Source organism: Martes martes, assembly GCF_963455335.1.
Source record: "Martes martes genome assembly, chromosome: 4".
NCBI lineage: Eukaryota > Metazoa > Chordata > Mammalia > Carnivora > Mustelidae > Martes > Martes martes.
This window is the reverse complement of record NC_137891.1, coordinates 138546621-138567132: the sequence shown is the minus strand read 5'-3', so window position 1 is coordinate 138567132 and position 20512 is coordinate 138546621. Positions and strand designations below refer to the sequence as shown.

At 42.6% G+C, this 20512-nt stretch overlaps 1 protein-coding gene and 1 pseudogene across 2 annotated transcripts in view; one reads left to right on the top strand and one right to left on the bottom strand.

The window, feature by feature from the left end:
• DNAJC6 (DnaJ heat shock protein family (Hsp40) member C6) overlaps positions 1 to 20512 on the top strand; it is a 139015-nt gene that overhangs the window by 62990 nt on the left and 55513 nt on the right. The window lies entirely within an intron of this gene.
• LOC308341837 (large ribosomal subunit protein eL32-like) lies at positions 4275 to 4685 on the bottom strand (annotated as a pseudogene). Its single transcript has one exon. The product of its transcript is annotated as a large ribosomal subunit protein eL32-like (transcript).

Below are 20512 nucleotides of genomic sequence, written 5' to 3'. Positions count from 1 at the left end.
TCTCAGTTTCTGGTGAGCCTCCAACTATCAGCTTCCCTTCCTCTCCGACTCTCTGCATTGCTGTTGATCCTGCTTGCATGTCACAGCATAGATTAGCAAGCCCTGGTGAATTTTCTCCATGCAACTATGTGCCCAGGCCATAAATTCCAGCCCCTACCTACTGGTGCTTCCACCAGGATGACTAACTCCCATCTTCCCAGCAGCTCACATTTTTTTCTTTTCCTCCTCCATTTCTTTTTTCTTTTTTCTTTTTTTTAAAGAGAGGAATCACAAGTAGGCAGAGAAGCAGGCAGAGAGAGAGGAGGAAGCAGGCTCCCCGCTGTGCCGAGAGCCCGATGCGGGGCTCCATCCCAGGACCCTGAGATCACGACCTGAGCCAAAGGCAGAGGCTCAACCCTCTGAGCCATCCAGGCACCCCATTCCTCCTCCATTTCTAAAGCTCATGCGATGTTGATGATGACTGCTATCAACAGCTATGGCCTAACACTGTGCCATATGCTTGCCATGCATTATCTCTTTTAATACAATATACTTGAAGTTATGTCTTGCTATACCCATTTTGAAAATGAGGAAACAGACTCAAAAAAAGGTGAATAACTTGTCTAGGATCATGTATCCAAGTAAGTGGCAGAAATGGATTGAAATCCAGGACTGTCTACAATAAAGCCCACTTTCCCGACCAGTCTGTAAGAAGGGGCTGAGTCTGTCTGAACTTCATGGTCCTCCTCCAACTCAGCATTTCCTCTAGAAACCTGTCTAGGCTCAGATTGAACCCTTCTAGTCACGTAATTTTGGACTTTGGATGGCAGCCATTCTAGTGGTGAACAGGAAACATTGCTAGGAAGTTAGTTGTCTCTGATGTTCAATGGAAATCTGTCCTTCACTGTCACAGTGCTATATCTGGGTGGGTTGTAGTTCTGTCCTGTGGTGCAACATAAATTCCTCTGAATCTGTAGACCCCTTGTGGTATACCTAGAAGGGATTTTAATGATTTTCTGGTGTTACCTGTTACAGATGAGGAAACTATAGAGTGCAAAGAGAGGAGCCCTGTTCAACTTACTACACTTGAGTTACTTGAAATCTAATTCTGTTGCTCTGGCTTACCTTTCTCCTTCTCGATCTTACAGTCTTTCCTCCTGAGATGGGTTTTTCTGACCTTTCATTGCCCTACTCATTGTCCTGTGGACACTCTCCAGCTGACCACTGTCCTCTTGTTTCTGGAGCTGACCTCGATATTCCAAATTTGGGTTGATTGCCTAGAACTCTGAGGATTAATTCTGCAAGTCATTCTGAGAACCTACTATGTGGGTTTCTTTTGTGGTAAACATCTTTCCCACTGAGAAATGTTTGCAGCAAAAATGTTCGGGGCAAAGAAGTCTCTGGCAAAAATGCTTTTTGTGAAAATATCATGCATGTATATTGTGCCAGGGATATGTCGTAACCCTCCACCACATTCTGCCTTTTCTTTTAACTCTACAATATTTGTGAAGCTACAGTTTGGCTGCTTGTAATAAAGGCCATCATAACTATGGCTTAAACTGATGGAAACTTATTTCTTGCTCTTATAAAAGCCTGATCTGGAATGGCAACTCTGAAATAATGACAGTCCCAGGCTCCTCTCTCTTGTTGCTTTATGTTCCTTAGGATTACTCTCTTACTTCTTATCCAAGATGGCAACCAACATATTTGTTTTCCAGCATACTTCTTCCCTCACCTCCTCTTGGTTGAAACTTAATCACATGGTTGCACCTTGCTGAACGGAAGCATGGGAAATGTAGTCTTATTTTGGGAGGCCCCATGATCTGCTAAAACATATTACTAAGGAAGGAGGAGGGGGAAATGAATATTGTTTAACAAATAGCCATGTCTGTCACAGCCTTCGTCATGTTTCAGCTCCAGGAAAACAAGCCCCAGGTTGATGCTTTATAGTTACTAGCCTCCCAGGCTTATAATGTTCCATTTATAGGAAAGATGGCAAAGCAGGACCCCTCTCCCCCACTCTCAGGGGAGTTAAGAGAAATTCTCAGGATTTCATGAAAGACTGAAACTCAGTCTTTGGTGAGGAAGTCACAATGGTAGAAAGAGCTGTCATTATTTGAACTTAACATGCATTATCTTACTTGGTTCTCAGAGGAATTTTGGGAGGCATGTACTTTTATTAATCCCTAATTTATAGATCACATTTTCAGAGAGATGAAGTAACTTCCCCAAGGTCACATGACAAATATGCAGTAAAATTGCTACCTATCACGGTGTGCTTGGCCCAAGGTCATTGCCCTCTCCACTTTGATGCCAGGCAAAGCAGAGTTGCTCATTAACACTTCATAAAGCCCTCTCATGTTCTTCATAATCATCAGATACTTCTAATTATAACCTGAGCAGGAAGTGTTGTTTTAAGTAGGTTATGAGCCCCAAGTTGAAGGGGTGGGTCTTACATCGTGTTTGCTGAGTCTGAACTTAGGAAAGAAAAAAAAAAAAAAATTGGTGACCAAATTGGCAAAGGTTCTTGTTCCAGTGATCCATCTTGCTGTCAGCAGTGCTCGTTGGGATATTTTCTTCTGTGTGAGGTAACTGAGGTGCAGAGATTATAGGATTTATTACCAATGGTAGAGCTGGGATTTGACCCATGTTGGTCTGAGAGGACCAAGGAGAAGGAATCAATCATGCAGAGAGCCAGGAAGGGGCTCCTAACAAAGGAAAAGCAAAAATGAATGCCCTGGATGGGGAAAATTGGAAAAGAGGCAAGAAATAAACCAAGATCATGTTCGAGCCTTATATATTTTAGAGCTTGTTTGTTACAGAAGGGGAGATAGAAGCTCGTTGTCAGGGTACCCCTGCCCCTAGTGGAGAATCAGTGGCTGTTTTGGGGCAGACCTCAGTGATGTTGGGATAAATGCCACCATGCTGGTCAAATTCTACTTAGGTATCTTTGGAAGAGTGATCAACAACTTCCTTGATGAAGTGTTCTTCTCTTTTGTGTCACTAAACTCACTTTGGAAGTGGGTATATGAGCAGTGTGCCTTTCTGAATTCTTTAGAAATCTTCCAGGGCCTTTGAACATAGAAAGCAGTGCTGTTTTGAAATTAGCAGTGGTGTCTAAAGATGTTTATATCTTCTTTCCTCTTAAAATCCATTTAAGCGCCTAAAGGGTTGGAAACCTGATTACGCCAGTGTCTCAGACCTGGGATTTATGGAGAAGGGGAGGATACTCAAAGGGTGTTCTGTTGGTAGAGGTACTGAGCTGCTCTGAAAACAATGGCAGATTCTTTTTATTTACAGTGACTGGAGCCTCACAGATGTGCATCTACTGGCAATAGTCCATCCATTGGTAGCAGATTTGCACATGGTTCTAGTTTGGGCACTTTGTTTCTTAATCTAATGTTAATTCAGCTATTCATATTAAGGTTTGTAAAATACCAAAAGGATCTTAAAAAAAAAAAAGGAAGCACAAAGATTACCAGGCCTGTAATTAATTGTGGGAATTTTATAGTACATTCTGGACTTATTATTTGCCCAGGCTCAGCAGAAATCCCTTTGATGTACTTCCAATGACAATCAAAATAACAGCTTTATGAAATAAATGGGCTCTTAGGTGGAGAACTGAAGTTCTGGGAAGAGCTCTATCTTCAAATCACATTCCTCTTTGGCGTTGGCCATGAGTACAAACCATCAGTGCCTTATTTTTAGTTTATGAAGGGCTTCCTTGGAAATCATTTTACTTTATTTTTACAACTGCCTTGTGAGCTGAGTATGATTATCTTCATTTTGTGGCTGAGGAGAGTGAGGCTCAAAGGGGTAAGTGTCTTGCTCAAAGTTGTAACATAGCTAACAGGTGACAGAATCAGGACTACAACCCACATCTTGTACTCAAAGGTACAACTTCTAGTAGCTTTAAAATCTTTAAAGAAAAAAAATAAAAGAATCAGTGCCACCTTTAGGACAATGGCTTAAGGGTTTTTTTTCTTCCATGAATATTGTTTCAAATGTTTTAAGGAAATAGCTGCAAATTGTTCTGTACTAACCTTAATAACACTTTCTGTAATGTCCCTGAGTCCTTAATTCCTTCAGACTATCTGATTTTTCCCAAGCTTTGATCTTTAATATTGCCTTGTATTTGATAATATCACATTAAAGGCAAGAGCCTGGAGAATCACTTATTAAGGGTTTGTCAATTGTCTGCATGACCTTTTTCATTTTGTTATTTTATTTATTTTTTTTTTTGGTAGTTTTATGGTTTTATTAACACAAATACAACATGCACATAAGCTGTCTGTCTATTCATTTTCTTCACTGCACAGCCTGGCATTAGGATTGGTGACTCTGATGGCCAGCTGGCTGCTCTTTCCACAATGGCTCTGTGGTTCTTGGAGGAGACATTGTGAGCGATCTCTGCACAGTGAGATTTGTTACACATCAGCAGTACTTGAAGATCTTCGACATTGTGGACTAGGAATTTACGGACGCCACTGGGCAGCGGGTGATTTGTTATCTTGCTGCTCTGATAACCAGTGTTGGGCATCAAGATCTGGCCCTTGAATCTTCTGTGCACCCTAGTGTCGATGTCTCTGGGTTTCCCCCAGTTGTGGTTAATATCAGTCTGAATGGTGCCAGGTGAACTTCTTGCTCCTTTTTTTAATGATCTTTGGCTTCACCAGAGGTCTGAGGGAGGCCATGATGCTGAGTAGGAGATGGCTGCGATGAAGAAAAGAAAACTTCGTGACCTTTTTTAGAAGAAGCATAAATATGAATAGGACTAAACTATTTCACAAAGTAACCAAGGCTATAGCCATGTCCATATCTGATTCACTCATTGTAAGAAATCCCTTCAAAGATATATTTTGAATTTCTTGAACTAGACCATTGAAAAAAAGGTGGCAATTTTGTTGTTAGGTTAATTTATCCCTGCTTTGAGAGAGGGCCATTCAGTAGAGAGCGGGTGTCGGGGGAATGGGCGGGCCCAGTGATGAGTACTAAGGAGGGGACGTATTGCATGGCGCACTGGGTGTTATACGCAAACAAGGAATCATGGAACACTACATCAAAAACTAATGAAGTACTGTATGGTGACTAACATAATGTAATAAAAAATTAGAAAAAAAATGAAGAATTTCATAAAAAAACTGTATCAAAAGAAAAAGAAGTTTCCCAGATGAGATTATACTTGCAGAATTTTCTAGGCAGACATGAAGATTCTGAGCACAAGATGTAACTGTGTTTGACAAAGAACTAGAAGAACACAGACTACAATACCCCTAAAGCCTGACAGCCTCTGGAAAGGTGGTAAATCACGTGACGTCTCTTAGCATCGCTTTTCTTGGGATAAAACACAAAATGTAACATATGCAGAATTGTTGCTGGAGAGAAGATGGCAAAGATACTCTTCAGCAGCACAGGAAGCCTAGAAAAGCATGTACACGGTTCAGGAGGAAACCAGAGTGTGGGCTATGGCGGTTTCCTGGGGCTGGAGCAGGGAGTTGGCGAACTAGGGAGGAACACAGGAGGTAAGCTGCGCCCAGGTCGTGCGAGCCTTTTAGAAGTCTCTTTACTTTTACCACATGAGAAGTAGCCTAACAGTAGACCCTGTTAACTGGAGTCCCTGCAAGTTTCTACGAAGGGCTTGATAAGGTTAAGTGTGTATTTCAATGACGTCTTTCTGGAGAGGACTGGAAGGGCTCCAGGCTGGCTGTAAGGAGACTGCTTAGTAGGACACTTAGGCTGCAGAGGCAAGCGGCCTGAACTAAGGCACTAACTAGCTGTGGGTTTGTAGAAGTTGTGATGGATTTGGTGTTTGTCTGGACGAACAGGGGGAGGAGACAAGGTGCCTCTCAGATCTCTTTGTGTTCACCCATTTTTGCCATAAAACCTTTGGGCTTTTGTGGTCAATCAACAAAAGAGATATGTTGATTCTTGAACAGATCCTTTCCAAATAACCATTCCTACCCCAAGCTTCTAATGCCCCTGGTTGGGGCTTTTTTATTCAAAGAACTTTATGCAGAAGTGATTGCCTTATTTGTGTGTGTCCATATCTCCTTATGCAGGGACATTGTATTCTAATCCAGGAGGAAACATATGTCTTCAGTGGCTAGCCAGAAGTACAGTGGTTCAGCTCTTTTAGAAGGTGATAGACCTTCTAATATATATACCATATAAACACCAAAACGCAGATGTTTCATATAAGATAATAGCAAAGGTGGTAAGAATGACTATCACTAAAATTTGAAGGCCTGTTACATATAATTTGAGGCTCCCTATCACCTACAAGACAGAATTCAAGTGTCTTAAAGGGACATAAAAACATTCCATAGTGTGTTTCATACCTACCCCACCATCCTTAGCTCAACACTCTGAAGTATTGCTGACTAGTTTATAGTTCAAAATTTAAAAACAAAATTCACAATGTTTATGGAGCCAGGCACTTTCGGAAATAATAGTGCCCCAAACAAAACTGTGTCTATCCTTTTATACAGCTCCTTTTCTGGTAAGTGCAGACAAGAAAAAAAAAAAAAAAGATAAAAATATACCATGAAGAAAAATAAACTAGAATAGGGAGTCTGGGGGTGCTGCTTTTTATATAGGGTGATCTGGAAAGCCTCTCCGAAAAAGGAACATTTAAGTAGAGACCTGTAGGAAGTGAGGAAGCAAGCCATGCGCATATCTGGGGGAAGAGTGGGAAGGCAAGTGCCAAGGCCCCATGACAGCAATATGTTGACTAGAGGCACAGTGCAGCTGCAGAAAAGACAGGGAGGGAGCAGTTGGAGAGAAAAAGCCGGAGACTATAAAGAACTTGACTCCTACAGAGCCTTGTAGACCATCTCAAGAGTTTTGGTTTTTACTCTAAGTGGGGTGGGAAACCAATGGAAGATTTTAAGCAACATGATAATGTGCCTTATTTCTTAGAACACTTTCATTGCTCTTAATGTAACAGATTGCAGGGAGGCAAGGGTAAAGGCAGAGACACCAGTTAAGAGGCGGCTGCTGATAATTCAGGTGAGAAATGATGGTGACTTACATCTCTGGTTGGTGGCCAGAGGTTAGTGAGGAGAGGTGGATTTTATCTATATGTACGTGTGTATATAGAATATTGCATTATAATTACGGCATATAGTGCGTATAATACATAAATACATAAACCTTTCTAATTTTAAATATATATGAGAGTAGGAAGGAGAAACAACACAAGTAGAAAGCAGAAACATGTGTCCCTATCACTTACCTTCAACAACTTTCAACTGGGGTTCAATCTCATTTCTTTTATACCTCTACCTGCCCCTCTGGATTATTGTGATACAAATCCCAGCCGTAATATCATTTCATCTTTTAATATGTCAATAGGTCTCCAAAATACAAGGTCTTCCTTTAAAAACATTATCACCATATCCTCCTTCCATCTAGAATATTAATAGTAATTCCATAATATCATCAACTACCCATTGTGTTCAAAATTTCCCAATTCTTTTAATTTAGTTTTATTTTTTCCTTTTTGTAGTCTATTAGAACAAGGATCCGAATAATGTTCATGCATTGAAGTTGGTTGGTGTCTTAATTTTCTTTATCTTCTGAAACTTCCCGTCCATCTCTTTTTTTGTACCCTTGTAATATCTTTGTTGAAAAAATCGGGTTGTCTGCGCTGTAGATTTTTCCCCACAGCTGGGTTTTGGGCTTGATCAGATTGAGATTCAGATTAGATCCTTGTGAGACTGTCTCACACATTCTGTTCTGTATTTCCACTGGGGGTACATCATGCATGGTTGTTTCTGTTTTTCTGATCAATGTCTAGTTCCATTGTTTTATTAGGAGTCATGAAAGGTAAATTTTGTCACTTCTTCTCTGTTAGCTGGAATACTTCCATGAAATAAATACTCCCCCTCATCAGATATTTGGTTACCCTGAAATACAGTTCATATAGCAAAGATGGGAAAGGCTCATTTCTTTCCTTTTATTTATTTTTCAAAAATGAAGAGCTGATTCCTTAGCCTTCTCCAAGGGTGATTAATGAAGTTTCTCTATTTCCCTCTTTATCTTATTGTTATAAACTCATGTTTGTAAACATATATTTGTTTCAATCTAGTGCAGTTGTTATTCTTACTCAAATGGACCCATCCTTGGCCAGAGCCAGCCTCTTCCTTTGGTGTTTGAGTCTTTTTGACACATTGCAATGGTTATTGCAATGACCATTTTTCTGATATCACATATCAGGCTCATTGTGTACGTTTTCTGTTCCAATCTCTAATCAGACATTTTTCAAAAGTCCCTAGTTCTTTTTAGAGGGAAACGATGTTTCAGGACTACCACTCCTGAAAGATGCTCACTTCTGCTGAGTTGGTCTTTGTGTCTCGCCCTGTTCAGTGGACAGAGTTAGAAACACATTAAAAGATAAAATACATCATGGATTCATTATGATACTTCCAACTCAAGTTCAGGAATGTGGGATTTTTACTTAATTCCATCAGTCTTTCACTTTGGTATCTCTTACATCTGTATCTCTTTTCTCCCATTCCAAAATTCCCGGTCCTCAGTTATACCAATATAATGACTTATTTGCCTTTTGCCATAGTACACAGTCGCAGAATAACAATACCAACACTACCACCAAACTAGTTTAAGGTTATAACATTTTTTGGTTGTTTGGTTGTTTTGTTTTGTGTTTTGGTCTGGATATATTTCACTTTAGGAGAGTTACTTTGTGTCCTAAAGTCACTTGAGATAGTTTCTCTCTGTGGTTTTATCATCAGTTTGAAACCTAGTGCTCTCACTTTTTAGGGGTTGCTTTTAAATGGATGTTTGAAATTATAGATTTACATAGTTCCAAATTCAAATCTATCAGGTTGTATTCAAAGAACTTCAGCTTCTGTCCCTGCTCCCTAAACCCTCTCCCCTGCTGCATAAGTAGTTTTGAGTTTATCTTTTCACTTTGCAAATATTAGTGTGTGTGTGTGTGTGTGTGTGAGTGTGAGTGTGTGTGTGTGCGTGTGTGTAGTCATTATATATAGATGTTTTCCCCCATGTCCTTCCACTCTGTTTTAGATAAGTAAGAGTTCTACACACATTTTGGACAGGATAAAATTTGAAGGTAGCACAGATAGTATTTTCTGAAGATGGAATGTGAAATATGAGAATAGGGCCAAGGCTAATAACCTAGAGGTATTGCTTAATTGATGGATAAAATGTAATAACCCAGCCCTGAGAGACCTCCCGCCATCTGTCCAGGTGGGTCTTGTTAGTCTCACCATCCTTATAGACTCTACTCACCTTTCCTTGCCCTCAGGTGCACGTCTATGTTCCTCTGCTATCTTATGTGTAACACTGTCCTTCCCATGTGATATATACTCCTTTTGTTTATGTTTACCTGGTCAGTAGACTGGGAGCGGCTTAAGGGCAGGATCATGCTTTCTTCTGTTTTCCTACCACCCAGCACAAAGCCTTTTACTAAGTAGCAACTCAGTAAATATATGAGTAGATGAGTAGGCCAGGCACAGCTCTAGGTTCTTTTACAGGTATTTATCTCTGATTTTCAGAGTAACTCCACAAGGTAGATATTATCCCATTCTACAGATGAAGAAACTGAGGCACAGAAAGGTTCAAGTACTTCTCTAAAGGAATAGCTAGTAAATTGCTGAGCTGGAGTTTGGACCTGGGTTTGTCTGATGCCAAAGGCACACAGCCGCACCCGTTGTTTAGAACTGGATCGAGGTGTATTCATTCAAGAAATAGTTGTGAGAGACGGCCGGCACTTTGCCTTTATTAACTGTGTGACCTCAGCGAGTAACAGAGCCCCTCTCATCTGTGTCCACATCTACAAAACGCAAGATGATAATATTAGATACCTCCTGGGGTTGTAAAGCATTTACAATAACCCCTGACACACAGTAGGCACTCAAATATTGGCTGATGTTGTTCCTGTTTATTTTTACTAGCAGAATGCTGGAACTCGAAATACCACTGTGTCCGTGGCTCCCTACTCCCTGCTGTGTATGCAGTCTGTCTGACCCGCCCAGCGGGACTTTAGGACCTCTCAGTCAGTTAAAAAAGCAAGATGCAGATGTTTAAAGGTTACAAAAAAGGGCACCAAGGGAGTGGTCAGTCAGTTTGAGATTAGGGCCAAGTGCAGGGAAGAGGACAGAAGGAGCTCGCAGCTGGCTGATCTGTTACATAACAGCCCCCACCAGGGCCTCCTAGGCAGAAATAGAAGACAGGAGCCACGATGGAGACCTGAATGTCTTTGTTTGACCAATGCCGCCTATGGTGGCAGTTAAACTTCAGCACCATGTCCAATTTCATAGGGTCCTACCCATCCCTCGCCCTGTGGTAAACTGCGTACATTACAACTGCACACTCCTGTTAGAGCGTCTGTGAATTACCGAGTCACCAGTGTTACAGGACCTGAAGGAGTAGCTAATTCCACTTCCTCATTTTACAGAGGAAGAGACTTTGCCCAGAGAGAATACGCTGCCTGCTTCAGGGCACACTGGTATTTGGAACTTGAACTCCCCTGGTTCTCCTCCAGAGCCAGATAATAGATTCCCAAATGCGTGTGTTCAGGCCGGTGAGGGAGTGGCCCCCAGTGTGGACGTGTGTACGTGAGGAGGAGAGTGATGGCTCTATCCCCGTGCTGCTCTCATCGTCCTTGGCCAGCCCAGGCTTCCACTCCTGGGAAGGGCCCAGTGACAGGGTCTGCTGAGGGAATAGTTGGGAGGGCCCAGGACACAGCCATCTCTGCAGCCTGATCTATGCTGGGCAAGATCGTCTGGACTCCCTTTCCGATGGACCTCACCCAAGCACTGTTGGCGATTGCACAGAGACCTCTACTCTCTGAAACAGGGGAAATGAAGAATGTGGTTGGAAAAGGACGTGGGATTGAGAGCTGGGTAGACCTGAGGCATGTCTTAGGCTGTTGTTTGTTAGATGTGTGACTTTTACCAGTTACTTAACTTTATTTTTTAAAGATTTTTTAAAATAAATTTTTAAAGATTTTATTTATTTGAGAGAAAATGAATGAGAAGGAGGGAGAGCGAGCGAGCGTGCGTGCTTGAGTGGGGGGAGGGGCAAAGGGAGAAGCAGACTCCCTGCATAGCAGTGAGCCTGATGCGGGGCTTGATCCCAGGACCCTGAGAGCAGATGCTTAACCGACTGAGCCACCCAGGCACCTCCCCCCACATTATTTAACTTGAATGAGCCTCATTTGCCTCCTCTGTGAAGTGGGTGTAGTAATATCATCCCCTTCAGCAAGTTGTTGTAAGGTTTCAGGTCTGGTAGCATATGTGAAGCGCCTGGCAGATAAAAAATACTTAGTAAATGATAGCTCCCCTCTCCTCCGTTTCTCCCTCCCTTCCCTCGCCGTCTCTCTCCCACTTTCCCCCCTCACTTTCTCTCCCCATCTCTTCTTGCCTCCCTCCATCCCTCCCTCCCTCTCCCCCACCCCACCTTCATTTAAAGCTTCTTATCTTCAGTGAGGAAGTTTGGCCCAGGGCTGTGGCTGTGTTGGTAGACTTGCTTGTGTATCAGAAGCTGGGGGGGTGGGTGTTGAGAGCTGCAGATTCTGGGCCCCACCCTCAGAGATTCTGATCCAGAAAGAATACGGAGATCTGCATTTCTAGCAGGCACCCCAGGCACCCCAGTAGGCTCGTACCTATGGTTTCTCAGAGTCAGACCTGACTGTTAATCCTGGGAGCACCTGTACTACGGCTAACTAGGCTTCTCAGGTTATGTAACTTCTCAGAGCCTCACCTCAGTACCTGTAAAATAGGGCTATTTCAGCCTTTTTTTGTGGGGTCCTTGTAAGGGTGAAATGAATCGGTGTGTGTGAAGCATGTGGCTTAAACCTGGCACATAGGGGAAGCCCAGTGAGATCAGTTCCCCCAGGGCTGCCCCATTTGCATGTACACTTATGCTATACACAGACAAGCTTTCTCGAGGGGTCAGGTGGGGACTGACATCAGACAACAAAAAGCTGTATCAATCACCCTTTTCCATCACGTATAACGGTTCTATGTAAGCTGGCTGTAATCTCCTTTCCTCCCTTTAGAGAAGGGCACCAAACCCTGATAATGCATCCACTGACCCACACTTAGACCATTCTTTGGGTTTTGTAGAGGACACATTGTTCATGATGGAAGGCCACCCGCTTTCAGCCTCTCATGTTGTCCCTCCTTCACCAAGACTCTTTTTTGTGGTTGTCGGTGCTCCTCTTTGAAATCTCAGAGCCTGTGAGCTCTGGTCATATTATCTGGGATCTAAAAGGCACAGAGGGATACCAGGCACTGCTAATGATTCATCATCTCTCTCAGCCATAGCCTTCTCACAGGGCTGTGACCCTGGGTTTGTTAGCACTAATGTGCTTTTCTCAAAGGGCCTTGACAATGGGCAGGTCTGCAAGGTCTGTAGAATGGTTCTTTGGGGGAAGATGGAGAGCATGATTGCAGGCTGTTTCTTTGAGCTCTTGCTCTTTCCCGTCTTGGGTGCTCTGGCCACCATTCCTGGAATACTTGTTCGTGTGGCTGACAAACATGAGAATCAGAGTCCGAGTAGCTGCTGACTCTGAAGATTGTGTGTGCCTGTCGGGTGAGTGCCATTAGGCAGCAAGAAGAGGCTAATTTAGGAACGTGCATGTTTTTTTAATTGAAATGTATTTGACATGTAGCATTATGTAAATTTAACATATATAATGCATTGAATCAATACATTTATATATTGTAGCGTGATTGGCATTATAGCGATTGCACCTCCGTTCTGTCACATAATTATCATTTTTTTTTGTGTGTGGTTGAGATAATCATGATCTAGTCTCTTAGCCTGTTGGATGATTATGAGACAATATTGTTGTCTGTGTTTACCATACTGTGCATTAGATCTCTAGGACTTATTTACTACTTATCGCAAGTTTGTACCCTGTAAAAGACATCTCTTCTATCCCCCCACCTTCTAGGCCCTGGTTATCCCATTTTGTTTTCTGTTTTTATGAGTATGGCTTTTTTTCTTACTGATTTATTTATTTTTAAAGGTTTATTTATTTGAGAGAGAGAGCGAGCGGGGTGGGGAGGGTCAGAGGGAAGAGAGAGTCTTAAGGAGACTCTGTGTTGAGCGTGGAACCTGACTTGGGGCTCGATCTCATGATCCTGAGATTATGACTTGAGCCAAAACCAAGAGTCAGATGCTTAACCAACTGTGCCACCCAGGTGCCCCTGGCTTTTTTAGATTCTACGTTTGAGAAAAGAACATCTTAAGCCACTGCCAACATCCCTTTATATTACCACAAAGCCTTATGGAGAACCATAAGCACACCTAGGCTTTGGCCTTCCTTCCCTGTCAAAGTCTCAGAAGGCAGTTTTCCTTTATTTGTGTCTCCCCAGCTCCTCATTTTTCTGAGTTTTTCCCTTCCGAATGTCCAGTCTTAAAAGATATCCTCAGATCATACCAGAGCAGATATCAGGCCAGGATGTGGCTTCTCTGTTCTCCAGCAGTGCTTTCTGGTTTGACCATTTTTCTTTGTGTCTTAAGCTTTCACAAATGCATAGGAGGCAGCCCTTCTTCTGTGTGCCAAGAAGAACACGGGCTTTTGAGGAAGACAGACCTGGGGAGGAGCCTCGACTGTGTGACCATACTTGTGTGTTGGGTTCTCAGTTTGCTTGTGTGTAAAAGGGGGAGAGTAAAGCTTATCTGGAAATGTAACTGTGAAGATTAAATGAGATAATGGTATAACGCTTAGAGTACCAGTTCCCAGCAGTCAGAAGGTGATTAATAAGTGATAGCTACAGCCATTATCCTTGTAGCACTTCAGAGCAACTGTAGTAAGTTTTGGAGTGAACTGGGGCTCTGGATTTCTTGGACAGTTTCAATTCGGCTTGAGTCAGTGTCCTGTTTTGCACTGTTCAGATGTCCTCCTGGGTACATGGTACAGATAAAAATTAAGCACCGTCTCTGTTCTCACTAAGCTCTTCTTGCTCATTCTCAATTTGTCTTGTTGCAACTGCAACAAAAGCATTCCCCCCACCCCTCCCAGTAATTCTAAACGTTGGTCCGGGGCCTTTGTAGGAGTGGTTGCTTTGACCTTCAAACCTCTGGGGACTTGCAGGTCACTCCCTTCCTAGTCTTACCTCCCACCCTCTTAACACACCCTCTCCATCCTCCCAATGCCCTGAGAAACAATATTTGTTGGTTCCAGCACACACCACAGCTTGTGCCTTTGACACATTAGTCACCATCTCAGAGTCCCCTCTTTCTCTTCTACAGAGGAGACTAATTCCCATCTCTCTGTACTGGGTGAGGATTCATGCCTGTCAGTCTTTGTCCCAAGAGCAGATGGACTCACGCAGACCAGACTGCAGGAAATAGAAGAGACATACAAGAATCTGCGTATGCCAAATGCCAAGCAGAGACAGACGCCACCCTGAATGCAGGAAGGCCCTGGGTGTACAGTGACTTGTCTGTGCTGTTTGTGGTGCCATGTCTGCCACCTGCGGAAGAGAAGCAACATGGCTCTTTCCTGTCCTCTTACCCCCTCCAGGCTCCTTATCGTAGTGAATGATGGCAGAGACAGCATGATGATAATGGCACTTCTTACTGAGCATTTTGTATGTACATATGTTTGTGTGCGTGCGTGTGTGTGTGTGTGTGTGTGTGTGTATTGCAGTTAAAATTCTTACCTCAAAATTGAGGTCCAGGGAGGTTACATGGGACCCCTGAGCATATAGAAGACAGGGAAGGTGGTAGAAAGTATGGTGGCGGCTCCACCAAAGCTGACTTCAGACTTCTGATGGTTGGGTAACTAGCATGCCAGGGAAATAATCAATTATCTCTCTGTCTCCTAAGCAACACCCAATGTTTGGCTTAGTTGTCACTGGTGTATTTCAGTTATCTTCCTGTGGGTGAAGAAACAGTTCTCAGAAAATGTAATCCAGCTGCCAGTGTTATGCTCAGAATTCAATTAAGTCCATAATTTCCAATTAATGGACCTTCATGCCAAGATTGAGGTCATATCATTAATCTTGCTTTTATTTTAGGATTTCCACTGCCATGACTTACAGCAATGCTCAGCCGGTCTTGTCAGGATTACTGGAGCATAATTAAGCCAGACAGACAGCCAGGACAGCTTTTTAATGGTTACTGTGGGAGCCAAGGAGGGACCCCCCTTCCTTTGCTTGGTAAGCCTGCCTTAGGCAGCATGGGGCCACATGTAAGGATTTCCAACTGAGGACCATTTCCTGTATATCTGATCTCTATTTAGTTCAATATTCCCATATCCCCATAAAATCTCCAGACAAGGAAAAGATTTCCCTGTCCCAGTTGGTGATCGGTTGTGAGCAGTGTTACAGTTAATTCAGTGCTACCTCATACACCTCTGCCTAAAGTTACCATTCGCTAAGTCCTAAGTGTCCTAGACAGTAGGCTTTTGCAGATGGTGGATTTAATCTCCAAGATGATTCTACGAGGAAGATATCAGAGGCTTTTCCTTTGCCTAAAGTTTAGACAAGTAACAAGTGACCTTTCCACTGAGTTGGTGGAAGAACTTGGCAGTTCTAGGTGCAGATCATTCCTAAGTGCCTGTTTCTCTTTCAAGGTCATTTGCCCAATAGGATCTCCTCCACTTTCCCCTAGGGGAGTAGGAAGATATGCATGCCTGGGCAGATGCGACCTATGATGGCCTTCCAGATGACAGATGCCTTTATCATTATCTCATTTAAAATAACCTCATAAGATGTATTGAAGGAAGATATCATCTGCCCCCATTTTACAGCTGAGGAAACTGGGCCTTAGAGAGATTCATTAACCTGCCCATTGTTGCCCAGGAAAAAAGGAAGGTCAGTGTCATGAATCCAGATCTGCTTATTTGCAAAGCTTAGGTTCTTTCCATCACATCATTTGTACCAAATTCTTCTTCCCTTTTCCTGGTTCTCGGAGTGCTTATTGTTGAGTTGATATCCATTGGGATAAGTAGCACATAGTGGGCCATTTATTTATTTATTTATTTAAAGCAGGGGATCCACAGAGGTTAGAAACCAACCTATTATTCACCAGTTAAGGGGTGTGCCTGGGGAGTTGGCCCATGTCTGCCATGTGCGAAGCCCAGACCCACGTTGTCTCTTAAGCCTAACCAAGCCCTGAAGCCAACCCCTGTCACAAGCTTTGACTGAACTGGCACAGTGTTGGGTTTTCCCACATGCGAGGGTAGTGGTCAGACCTTTGTAAGAATGTCTCTCCAAGTCAACTCGATGCCAGGAGCTTTGTCCTTGAGACCAAACAGAGGAGTTGCAGATTTTCTTTGCACTTAGGTGGCAGATGTTCTTCCCAGTGCTTGCTGTGGTTTGGTCTAGTTGCCTTTTTTTTTTTTTTTTTTTTTGCTTTGTTTTGATTTGGTTTTTTGTGTGTCCCAGGTTCACCTTCAGAATATGTCTGCATTCCGTGCTGAGTTAGCATTTAACTGTGTCCTCACTCAGAGGTCACTTAGCATCGCTGAGCATCTTTATGCTTGGCACGACCTAACTCTGGAGGGTCCCCCTAACACATTTATTTGAGAATTAGGTGCCGAAGGTACCACTTTGAAATTTTCCTCAGGTGCCCTCAGATGGAATACTGGCTTTTGAAATACGTCCTAAAGGATGTGCGGTCCCTGGGGAATGCCACTTGTCTGAGACAATATTAATCTGCTGTGGGAACAGCTTCTTGGCAATCTGCTGATAACCATTTTTTATCATTTGTTATGTAAGTGTGAGGACCAGTTTCCACAAGCAGTTGTACTGAGAGCAAGTAAAATTCTTGCTCTTTAGCTTGACCTTCTGGTCAAGCTGGGATCTGAGGACCCCCGACATTCCCAGTCTCATCTCCCCCCCGCCCCCATACACCTGCCACACCCTGCCAGTTTCTCTGCAGGATCTCCTTATTCCCGAACTTGCCTCAGACACATTACTCACCATCTCACAATGCCCCTTGTTTCCTCATCTGTTTAGTGGACCCTGGAATGCCTATGCCTTGGTGCTCTTAGCAAGGTCCCCAGGACTATCAGAACTGGTGCCCAGTTATGATTCTTTTCCTTTTTTTAAAAAAGAGAGAGAGAGAGAGAAAGAGAGAGCGCGCGCGCACGTGAGTGGGGTGGGGGGCATGAGGGAGAGGAAGAGAGAATCCTCAAGCAGACCTTCCCACTGAGTGCAGAGCCTGATGCAGGCCTGGATTCCAGGATCCTGAGATCATGACCTGAGCCAAAATCCACAGTCAGCCGCTTAGCTGACTGAGTCACCCAGGTGCCCGATCCTTTTCTGTTTTATCTATGTCCCTTCAACCCATTTGCACCCAAACTGCAAATCAAATACCACCTCTTCCTTAAAGCCTTCCTCCTCCTTCCAGTAACCAGTAGCCCTCTCTTCATATGGGACACTAGCACTTCTGAACTCCTGTCCACTTTGTACGTATGTATGTAAATAGTATTTGTAAGTCTGAACAAGAAAAAAGTGGCTAACAATTATGGTGCACCTCTATGAGAGATACTAGAGAAGAGCACATTAATGACTTGGAAAACTATTTTTCAGTGTTAAGTGGGAAAAATGGCAGGTCCCAAACTGCATATAGCATGATCAGACTTCTGTGTACATGTACACGGAACACACAGTATGTACGGGTGCATGTACATAAAAATGCAGAACTAAAAAGGCAAGGATACACGGTTCTCCAAAATGTTAACAGTGGCTACTCTTGTTTATTTGCTTATTTTTAAAGATTTTATTTATTTATTTATTTATTTGACAGAGAGAGAGAGTGAGAGAGAATGTGAGTGCGAATGGGGAGGGTGGAGGGAGAGGGACAAGCAGACTCCAAGCTGAGGGTGGAGCCAAATGCAGGCTCGATCCCAGGACCATGAGATCATGACCTGAAACCAAGAGTCAATGCTTAACGGACTAAGCCACGCAGGCATCCTATTTCTTGTTTGTTTTCTTATTTTCTTCTTTGCTTTAATTCTATTTTCTTTGGTTTTAGTGGACTTCAGGTGCAGAGAAGTGAGTTAATCATACCACTTTGTGGTCTTTAAACTGCATAGACCCCTTGTCTGGTTTGAGTCTGGATTTCTTTTTTTTTCCTCCCTTTTTTCCTAATCCCATCCTCATTTCTCAACCACTTGTTCTCTTTCTAATGCTCTGGATCTTTATGTACCCAAATTTTCCATATTGAATATGACTGATCTCTATATTACATACATCTTATATTATTATATAATTATATATATTTTTATATGTTATACAAGATACAATATAACAAAAAGTCTTATATATATAACATGTATGGTACATATATGTAAATCTGAATGAAAACCTTAGAAACTAGAATTCACATCTCTGTCTCATACTGTCTTCCTCCTTCCCTCCCTTCCTTTCAACCTCAGCATCACATATATACATGCAAATGAAAATTTCTTGAGCATTTGTCCTTCCAGCTTTAAAATCCCAGGATTCTTTATTGCACATATTACTTGATCCCTACCTTGAGCTCTGTGATTCATGGTATGTGTAGAGTTCTTATTCTGACCTGTCCTGAGTGACTGAGCGTGGTCCCTGCTTCTTAGCACAGCACTATACTTGAGCAGGGAATGGCTGTGGCAAGGGAGACAGTCCCATGGGACCAAGGGTAGTATTTTGTGGTGATTCCTATGTTTGTCTTATTTTTTCCCGAACAGTCTGGACTCTATTCAAGTGTATGGCAATAAGGATGTAAGCTTTGGAGTTAAAGGTGCGCGTGTGTGTGTGTGTGTGTGTGTGTGCGCGTACACATCCACACACATATACATCAAGACTTATCCAGTGTTTACATTTTAAATATGTGAAGTTTATTGTGTTTAAATTTTATAAATGTCAATAAAGCTGTGTGTTGTTGTTGTTGTTGTTTTTAAGTTACTCATAACAGTGTTTGGAGGAAATCATTTTATCTTTCTGATGCATCTATTTGAGGCATGGGAATGCGTCACTAATAATCCCATTGAGTGTTGAAGTGTTATGAGTTTGAGTTCCTTCCTCTCGTGGCCCCAAGCAGGACTTCCACCTCTGTGACTGTGTGTATCTGACTGTGCCTGCTGAAATGCAAAAGCATGGGTCTTGTCATCAGATCGACGTTTGTGTGTCCTAGCTAAGTTATCGGGTGTAAACGAATCTGCCTCTTGGTGGCAGTTTCCTTATCTGACAAATAAGAGCAAAAATATCTTCCCCTACTGTGTGGGATAGTGTATGTTTGGAGTGTAGGGCTTACCATGTAGGAAGGCTCCCTTGGCTCGGTGTGGCATCCCTGTGTGTTTGTGTGGTATGTAGCGTACACACATCGACCCTGATTTTGTAAACAGCACACAGTATCCATCCACAGTAGTTGCTGCTCCTCTTGGGAGCAGTGATTGGATCTTTCTCGAGAAGTCTGCTTGCAGTAGCGGCTCCAGAGTCTCTGCCTAGGAAGAGCTAAGAGGAGACAGTCTCATGGGAAGGAAAGAAGGGGGTGAGAAACTCCTCTTAGGGCTGCGTTTGAACAACAAACACCGTGCTTTTATGAGATTCTGTGTATATCTGGCATTTATTTAGGAGGACTGTTAGAATTCTCTTGGCCGCCCTTTGAGGCTTCTATGGTCTTCCCTCTCCAATAAAAAGAACTGAAATGTTGTAAAGAAGACTTTTGCTTGATTTTTTTTCTTTGTGGTATTTTTAAGCAGGTCCTTTGCTGTCTCTTTCCTCCATCACAGACAGGGTCAGATAACAGTAAGGATGTTTTCTCTGTTTCAGGCAAGAAAGCTAGTCATTAAGAGAAATGTCATAGTCCATTTAATGCAATTTAAGCCCTGACCTTTTGGTTAGAGAAGGGAGGAAAAAAATTGATAACCCCTTACTTCCTGGAGTTGAGAGGCCATGTGGTGGACAGAACCCTTTCTGTTTGTTCAGAGTTCTCTTGGGTGTTGATCTGATCTTCTTGCTCAGTAGATTTGATCATTGCTATTTCATAATGGTGAAGCTCTTTATTTGGCTCAGGTGTTGGAGAATAAAGATCTTTCGCACTAAAAAAAAGATCTTTCACATAGATCTGTTTTTCTGGCACACCGTAATTACTCGAAATACTTGTTGAATCAAATTAAGCCATATCCATGTTTCCATTGTTTTATATGAGAGTTTACAGAATAGAATTTGGACTGACAACTGTAGCCTAATTCCAGTGACCCATGAAGGAAAAAAATGTGTTACATTCATTCGGCTGGAATTTCCCTAGCACCAGCCCTGTGCCTTGCTTTTATTCTACACAGAGTCAGGTTTGATCTCACTGTAGTCTTCACTTGGATTGCATTTCTCATTCTTTCTCCTCTCATCATTCCTTTCTTTATATCTTGGATTTTTTCCAGGAAAGAGTAGCTAGTGGTGGTTACTCCTTTAGCTCCTCTTATCTTTCCGAAGATAAAAATTTCTCCTTGGCCTTTTTGTATAGTATTAGTCTTCCATATAATAAAGCTTTTGTTGAGTTTCATGAAATCCCCATCTCTCAAGCAAGCATGCGTAGTGGGCGCTAG